The sequence below is a fragment of the Pinus tabuliformis genome, chromosome 7 (assembly GCF_031772625.1).
Source record: "Pinus tabuliformis cultivar Carrire ecotype Pingquan chromosome 7, CPIR1, whole genome shotgun sequence".
NCBI lineage: Eukaryota > Viridiplantae > Streptophyta > Pinopsida > Pinales > Pinaceae > Pinus > Pinus tabuliformis.
The window spans coordinates 546,171,226-546,179,408 of NC_142293.1; the positions used below are offsets into that span (position 1 = coordinate 546,171,226).

General features: G+C 37.7%; 1 pseudogene; it reads right to left on the reverse strand.

The window, feature by feature from the left end:
- Positions 1–1,366: 1,366 nt before the first annotated feature.
- LOC149248498 (glucan endo-1,3-beta-glucosidase 12-like) lies at positions 1,367–8,183 on the reverse strand (annotated as a pseudogene).

Below are 8,183 nucleotides of genomic sequence, written 5' to 3' on the forward strand. Positions count from 1 at the left end.
CCACATGTAGGTCCTAACTACTCCAACTGCTCCGAAACCATTTTATTTTAACTTTAAAGAATATTTCTTTTAAGTCGTCGTTATCACGTCATTTCAAACACAAGCTCGCAATGTCAGCCGCATAATAGATTTTCCTAGCTCAACTCACACATATTAAACACCAGTTTATCATTGATCATTTTAGTTGTTGGAACTTGGAAGAGACGGGCGCACAGTACTTTAGTCCATAGGTTGCCATGGATAAAGCTATGCGCGCGGACTAGGTGGTTGTAATGGTTGTCACGTCTAGACAATGGAGAAACCCCACACAACAAAAGTTGAGACATAGACCAGCTAGGGTTTATGCGGATATTCCATTGGCTTCTTAAGTTGAATATGGACTTCATGTAGTGAACGCGTGACCGCGATACCATACCAACACTCGGCTATAATAATTCTGGATACGTTGAATATGGACTCCATGCAGTGAACGCGTGACCGCGATACCATACCAGCGCTTACCTATAATAATTCTGGATACGTTGGTTTTTTTTCCTAAGTTGAATCTTTCCTTGACATAATTTTTTTAGGTTATTTTATCTTCACGTTTGAAAAGGAAAAATGCAATATATGTACCGATATTTTCTTCTTTTTCTTTTTTTTTTAATTTTCAAATGTAGTATTGTTTTATAAATTTTTTTGTAATTTTCTCAGAAACTAACCCATAATGACATCAATTGGCAATGGTTTTTTTAAGACCCTAAGTAAAAATAACGGAAAAACGATAGTTTTTTTTTTAATCTTTTTGAAATTCCATCAAATATGAATATATATTATCATTTCGAAACTTCAAAATTATAAATATTTTTCTTTTAACGGTCTTAAAAATGAAAAGTTCAAAAAATAAATGAACCAATACAATAAAATAATAATTATTTCATATGAACATCATTAAAGTGTTTCTCCGTGGATGGTCACAATTATAACTAATCACGAGTAATAAAAATATGCTTCATCCTAATTTGAAAATGTCTTCATGGTGATAAGCTACAATTATAACTAATAAGGAGTAATAAAAATATGCTTCATCCTTATTTGAAAATGTCTTCATGATGATAAGCTTTATTTATGAGCAAAAGATGAAATTAGTGATGTGTGATTCGCATGTGATAGGGAATTGTTTGTCTAGATTCCAAGCTACAAAGGACTTGGCCACTCAAAGTTGGTCTAAGTATCTAAGTTACCAGAAAACAAGAAATTACCGAGCTACAAAGGATTTGGCCATTCAAAGCCGGTCTAAGTGTCTAAATTACCAGAAAACAAGAAATTCCGTAACCCAGTGTTAAAATGCTATTATTTCCCTCCCATATATCATGTGGATTGATGTTTATGGAATAAAATCGTACTCACACCCCTCGTGGCCTACAATGCAATGACCAAATGCTCATCCCAAATCAAAGCCATAATCAAAGGAAATATTAGATGATTTTACTGTGCATAGATGCGATTAACAAAAATTGCAGAGGAACCACTTACTTGGATCACTTTCAGAGATGAGAGCTGCAGAATTGAAATAGCAGGAAGCCCCCTGATGCTCCCAGTAACTGTTAAACGCAATGGAGGCATGGGAGGCCAGATTTTCTCGCAAGAAGCACTCTGGATTAGGCTATATTTTAGTGCAGTCTACTCCTCCATAACCACGTACCCAATCTATTGCGCTCTGCAACATGTCATGAAGTGACTATGGATATGTTATACACCACTTTGCCACAGCTCCCTCTGCTCAACACTCAATATACCCAAATACTAATACATTATTCCAGTGGGGGAAATGACTGTGTAACTAATACAAGACATTTGCCTTCCTTCCTGAATTGACAGGTAACATCCATAGATTCTTTGGGGAAAAACAAGAGAATTCATGTCCACAGAAAAGACAAACTGAATATAATTCAAAACATATGGGAATCAAATTATTCATTCAATGCCGAAGAAGAGACGAAATTCAAAGATTCAGAGTTGTGAGGGTTGCTGCTAAAACACATATCATGAGTACCAGCAGCAGAGGGGCGAGCCCAGAGACTCATTGCTGTACTCTTTTCCATGTGAGTGATGTGATGTTGACGATTCCCGTACATTCAGTGCTGAAGAAGAGAAATGTATTCTTGGACATAGTCAGTTCATTAATTATGCGTGAGTCTTATATTAGGATTTAGTTCCTACATTTTAAGAGTTTGTTCTAACTCTCCTATCTCATATTTACATATTTACTTGTAAACTATATATTCTTGATGCTTAATGAGAAAAGTGTAGAGCATTCTGCCAAAGGCACTCTCCAGGTGAAGAGCTTTATCTGGGCTGCTCAGTTTAATGAATATATCTTCTGTCTTCCATTTTTAACATAGTATCAGAGCTTTAATGTGGAGTGAGTCAAAGCCTGAGTTCTTTGGTGATTGAGAGTGCCTAAGTGGATGTATTGTGGCCCTGAGTGATATGAAGGAGGCCTGGTAGCGAAGAGGCAAAGTGTTGATGTATAGCATGAGGATTTTTTTTCTTTGAGGATAATTGTTGCAGCGCTTGGATTTATACAAGGAATTCGCGCTTTAAAAAACGCGCTTATTAGTGTTTACTCTGAACGTTTCCCGTCAGCGTGCCCAATAAGCGCGGACCTGACACCAGGATTGCGCGTTGCGGCTGTTGAGCTGGTAGATCGCGTGAGATCGGGAGAGATCGGATTGCTTGAAAGGACCAATCTACATATTGACTGCCGAGCAGTTGAGTAGGCGGTGCAACGTGGTCGAGCCGGCGGAGTTGGTAAGTGTTGAGGCAAATCTGCTGGTTTCGTGGCTCCCATCTGCATCAGGAGACTGGTGGATCCTTGAGTTTAAGCCGGAGACATTGAGTCGTGGTCTATGGGGGAAACAGTGAAGTGTGGTGCCCTCGTTACAACTCCAACGTCGTTTGTTCAACACCACTACTACCATTATATTGGCCACTCTTTGTTTAAATTGCAGATGCTCCACCATTGTTGATAGAAAACCACACCGTGCAGTAGGAGATCTGCAGGCACTGTTGCAGTTCAAAGTCGACATTAGCGATGATCCCTCTGGTCGTTTACTGTCATGGAAGGGCGCCAAATGTTGCTAGTGGTCGGGGGTATCGTACAATAGACAAACCGGACACGTCGTGGGGCTTTTGCTGCCGAGGCTCATACTTAGTAATTCAACAAATGCATATATGAAGGGCATAGTCTCGGAGTCATTGGGAGATCTTGATTTTCTTGAAATATTGGAACTGTCGGGCCTGCAAGGGCTAGCTAGATCCATTCTATCAGTGCTTGGCAATCTCACGAATTGTGAGCTGTTGGATTGAGTGGTGGTGCCTTCGCGTGTGAGGTGTGGGAGGTATTAGATTCTTGTGCACGGAGTGATCAAATTGATCAAATATTTGTTTGCGCGTGGAGCCAGTTGAGAAAGCAGCGTGAGGAGGGCAGAGTTGGTGCAATAAAAAAAATGGATACCTGTGGGGAGGAGCGACTGCAAGTATTTCTGGTTTCCGTTAATACCCGTCTTTGAAATTGTTTCTTCTCCTTTGAATATTTTTTAAGGGGTTGTAATATCTTTGAGAGGGAAAGTGTTTGGGGCGCATTTAAAAATGGGGTCGTTTATTTTGAAGAGGGTTTCTATATCCTTAAAAAGGATTTATTTTTTGAGCATCCATTGGAAGGAATTGTTTTTATAGAGAGAACACCCATTTCTTTTTGAGATCGCTCGTGGAGATACATCCGTTTTTAATTGATCGAGGTCCATTTTGTTTTTGAGGTAGCACTGTCAAGATGAATAACTAGATGGCATAAACATATATGAACGAGAGTAATAAGCTCGACGGATCCAATTAGTCTAATTGAAAATTTAAGTTGCAGACCTTGCTTGAGGGGAAAAAAACATGGGCAATTGCAAGCAGTGATGAGTTGAATCGACCATAGCTACAGGGCGGAACAACAAAAACAATCGAGGACTGGGAAGAGAGGAAGAACAAAGAAAAAGTGTTGTTAAAATTGTAAGTGAAATATTGCATTATCCCTCACATCCGAGAATGTAAATCAACAAACGACATTTGGATAACTCTCAAGGACCCCTACGAGATCAAAAACACAAATCACCTGTTGTTTCTAAAAAGAAAGATTCTCTCAATTAAAATGGAGGAGAATGAATCATTGGCTGTGTTCATCTCTCAAATCAAGGATTTCAAAGCTAAGTTGGGTGACATAGGGGACACAATGTCAAACACTGATCTTGTCACAATTACCATGAATGGTATGACTGATGACTATCAAAAGTTTATCACATGTTTGAATGCCAGAGAGAAAGCCCCCAAATTTGAAGAATTGACAGGGATCCTGATGCAAGAGGAAGAAAGGTGGATGACTCTGAAACCCCAGAGTTCAGATCTTGCTTTAATGGTGAAGAATAAGCCCTTTAGAGGGAAGGCAAGTGCAGGACAAAAAGGTGGAAGTACACCAAAAGGAAAACCACCTCAAGGTATGTCTTCAAATAGAAGTGATCAGGGACCTAAACGTTTTTATTGCGGTAGAGTTGGTCACATTGCTAAAAATTGCCATAAGAAGAAGCTTGATGAAGGTCGACATAGACATGAGAAGTATGCAGGGAACTTTTCCGATGAAGATCAAAATAAGAATCTTATATTGTTTGTATCTCATTCTGCATTCTCTGCTGAGGATGATGAAGGAGAAACTTGGTTTGTGGATTGAGGATCTTCCACTCACATGACAAGTAACAGACATTGGTTTGAAAATTTCAAAGAAACCAGGAGTGGTGCTAATATCTACCTTGGTGATGATAGAGGGTACCAAATCAGAGGGTATGGTAATGTTCTTGTCGTCTTTCCCGATGGAAATATTAGGAATATTCAAAATGTAATGTATGTACCGTGAATAAAAAGAATCTGATCTATGTTTCTATGATAACAGACCAGAATATTAAGGTAGAATTTTTTAAGTCTTATTATGTTATTAAAGATCTGCTAGATCATATGAAGCCAATTGCATAAGGTATTCTAGTAGGAGGATTGTATAAGCTGAATGTCAGAAGCCGACTACACTAAGCCTTGACTTCAAGAGTTATGACTGCAAAAGACTTATGGCATCAAAGATTTGGTCATATCAATTTCAATGACCCGCTGCTACTTCAAAAATGAGGTATGGTCGATGGTCTTCCTGTATTAAATAATGTTCATGTTGGTTGTGAAGCGTGTGCTCTTAGGAATATGCGCATAGATGATTTTCCTTTAAATTTAAATAGAAAGAAGAGAGATATAATATATCTTGTGCACACTGATTTATGTGGGCCAATGAAAATGAGGGCATTAGGAGGTGCCTATTATTTCTTATTATTTTTTGATAATTGCATGAGATTTACTTGGGTATATTTTATCAAAAAGAAGAGTCATACTTTTGAATATTTTAAGGAGTTTATAAGCATGATTGAAAAACAGACAAGGAAATTCATCAAAATTATCTTCTCAGATTAAGGGGGAGAATACAAGAATGGTGGTTTCATGAAATATTACAAGGACCATGGGATAGTTCAGTAGTTCATAGTACCCCACACTCCTCAACAAAATGGGGTTGCAGAGAGGAAGAGCAGATTCCTTGTGGAGTGTGCTTGAAGCATGTTAGAAGATAAGAACCTGTCTAATGACTCTTGGGTAGAAGCAATAAATACTACAGTATATTTGAAGAATAGGAGCGCAACAAAAAGCCTTGATTTTAAAACTTCATTTGAAGATTTATTAGGTTTTAAGCCTACATTTAATCATTTAAGAGTCTTTTCCTCCAAACCTTTTGCTCATGTTCCAAAAGAGGATAGAAAGAAACTGGATTCAAAGGCCATTAAATGCATTTTTATTGGGTAATGCACAAAGTTTCAAGCTTATAAATTGTTTAATCCCTCTACTCATAAAGTGTTTGTACGTAGAGATGTAGTATTCCATGAGAAATTTGATGATGGAAACCCTGATAGAAGCAATGAAGAATGGCACATGATTTTTCTAGTGGAAGATGGAAGTGATGAAAGGGACAACCATGAGCAACAGCAGCAACACCAACAACAAAAAAAGGAAGAAGTGGATGGTAAAAATGCAGGTAGCAGACCAGGTCTACCAAGCGATCATCAAAATAGATTTTAAGCCAGTTCACCATTCAAGAGATCAGGTAGGCAAATTCAGTTTTCAGCAAGATATAGGGATCATGCTCTTATAACTAGTATGTTAAATGTTGTTGATCCCTCTAATTATAAAGAAGCAAGTCAATATAGTGAATGGAGGGCAGCCATGGAAGAGGAATATGAGCCAATGCTTAAAAACAAAACCTGGGATCTAGTTGAACTACCCAAAGGAAAACAACCCATAGGTTGCAAATGGTTATACAAGCCTAAATCTAAAGTAGATTTGAACATAGGCAAACATAACCCTAGGATGGTTGCAAAGGGGTAGTCACATAAAGAAGGCATAGAATATGAGGAAACCTTTGCCCCTGTAGCTAATTTAAACAAAATTAGAATGTCACTTGCCTTATCTACCAAACATCATTGGATGATACACCAACTAGAAGTGAAATTTGCATTCTTAAATCGGGAATTAAAAGAAGAAGTGTATTTAATGCAACCTGAAGGGTTTGTTAAATAGGGGAAGGAACAATTAGTCTATGGATTGAAGAAAGCATTGCATGGACTAAAACAAGCACCCAGGTCATGGTATGATAAAAATTGATCCATTTTTCCTACAACATAGTTATAAAAGAAGCAAGAATGACCCTAATCTGTATACCATGTTTGATGAAAAGAGGAAAATTGTTTTGATTTCTTTATATGTAGATGATCTTATCATTATAGGAAATGTTGATGAACTCATTAAAGAAATCAAAGAGAAGATGTCATAAGTTTTTGAGATGAAAGACCTTGGAGAGTTACACTATTGTTTGGGTCTTGAAGTCTGGAGGGATTCTGGCCAGACTTTTCTGTCTCAAGGAAAGTATGTCAGGAGCTTATTGAAAAAGTTCAGAATGGATCAGTGCAAAGCTGCCTCAGTGCCTTTACAACAGAATACTAAACTTCAGAATAATGATGGTTCTAAGGAGGTTGATGCAACACTGTATAGACAGCTGGTTGGGAGTCTAATTTACTTGACTACAACTAGGCTGGATTTAGCTTTTGCAGTCATTGTATTGAGCCAATTCATGCCAAAGCCTCTTGAGAATGATTGGGTTACAATAAAAGGCGTCTTAAGGTATCTTCAAGGAACCATAGACTTTGGTATTAAATATAATGATTCATTTGATGTTAGATTACAGGTTTCTTGGACTCAGATTGGGCCGAAAATCTAGATGACTGACGATCCATAACAAGTTATGGATTGAGCATTGGGTCCGGGGTCATTACATGGAGCCACAAGAAGCAGAACATTGTATCCTTGTCTTCAGCAGAAGTAGAGTATCAAGCAATGTGTGAAGCAATGTGTGAGCTAGTTTGGTTGAGGAGAATTCTCCATGATGTTGGAGAAGAAAAAAAGATGCAACAATTATCAAATGTGCCAACCAGAGCTCAATCAAACTTGCAAATAATCCAGTGTTTCATAAAAACACAAAGAATATTGATACACAGTTTCACTTTGTTAGAGATAAGGTTCAGTCAAAGGAAATCCATATTGAATATTGTAGTACTTGTTACAATGCTGCAGATATTTTTACCAAGCCTCTTGGAAGAATTAAATTTGAGTTATTTAGGGAGATTTTAGGAGTACTAATGAACCCTTTTTCCATTAAGGGGGAGTGTTAAAGTTAATGGAGAAATGTATTCTTGGAGAGAGTGAGTTCATTAGTTATGCGTGAGCCTTAGATTAGGATTTAGTTCCTACATTTTAGGAGTTTGTTCTAACTCTCCTATTTGCTTGTAAAATATATATTCTTTATGCTTAACGAGAAAGGTGTAGAGCGTTCTTCTAGAGGTAGTCTCCAGGTGAATCTCCTCACTTGAGAGCTCCTCAGTTTGATGAATATATCTTTTTTCTTCCATTTTTAACAAAGAAAATCAAAGATTCAGACCTGTGAAAGTTGTCGTTGAGACAAATATCATGAGTACTAGCAGCGGAGGGTGAGGCCATAAACTAATTTTTGTATTATTTACCAT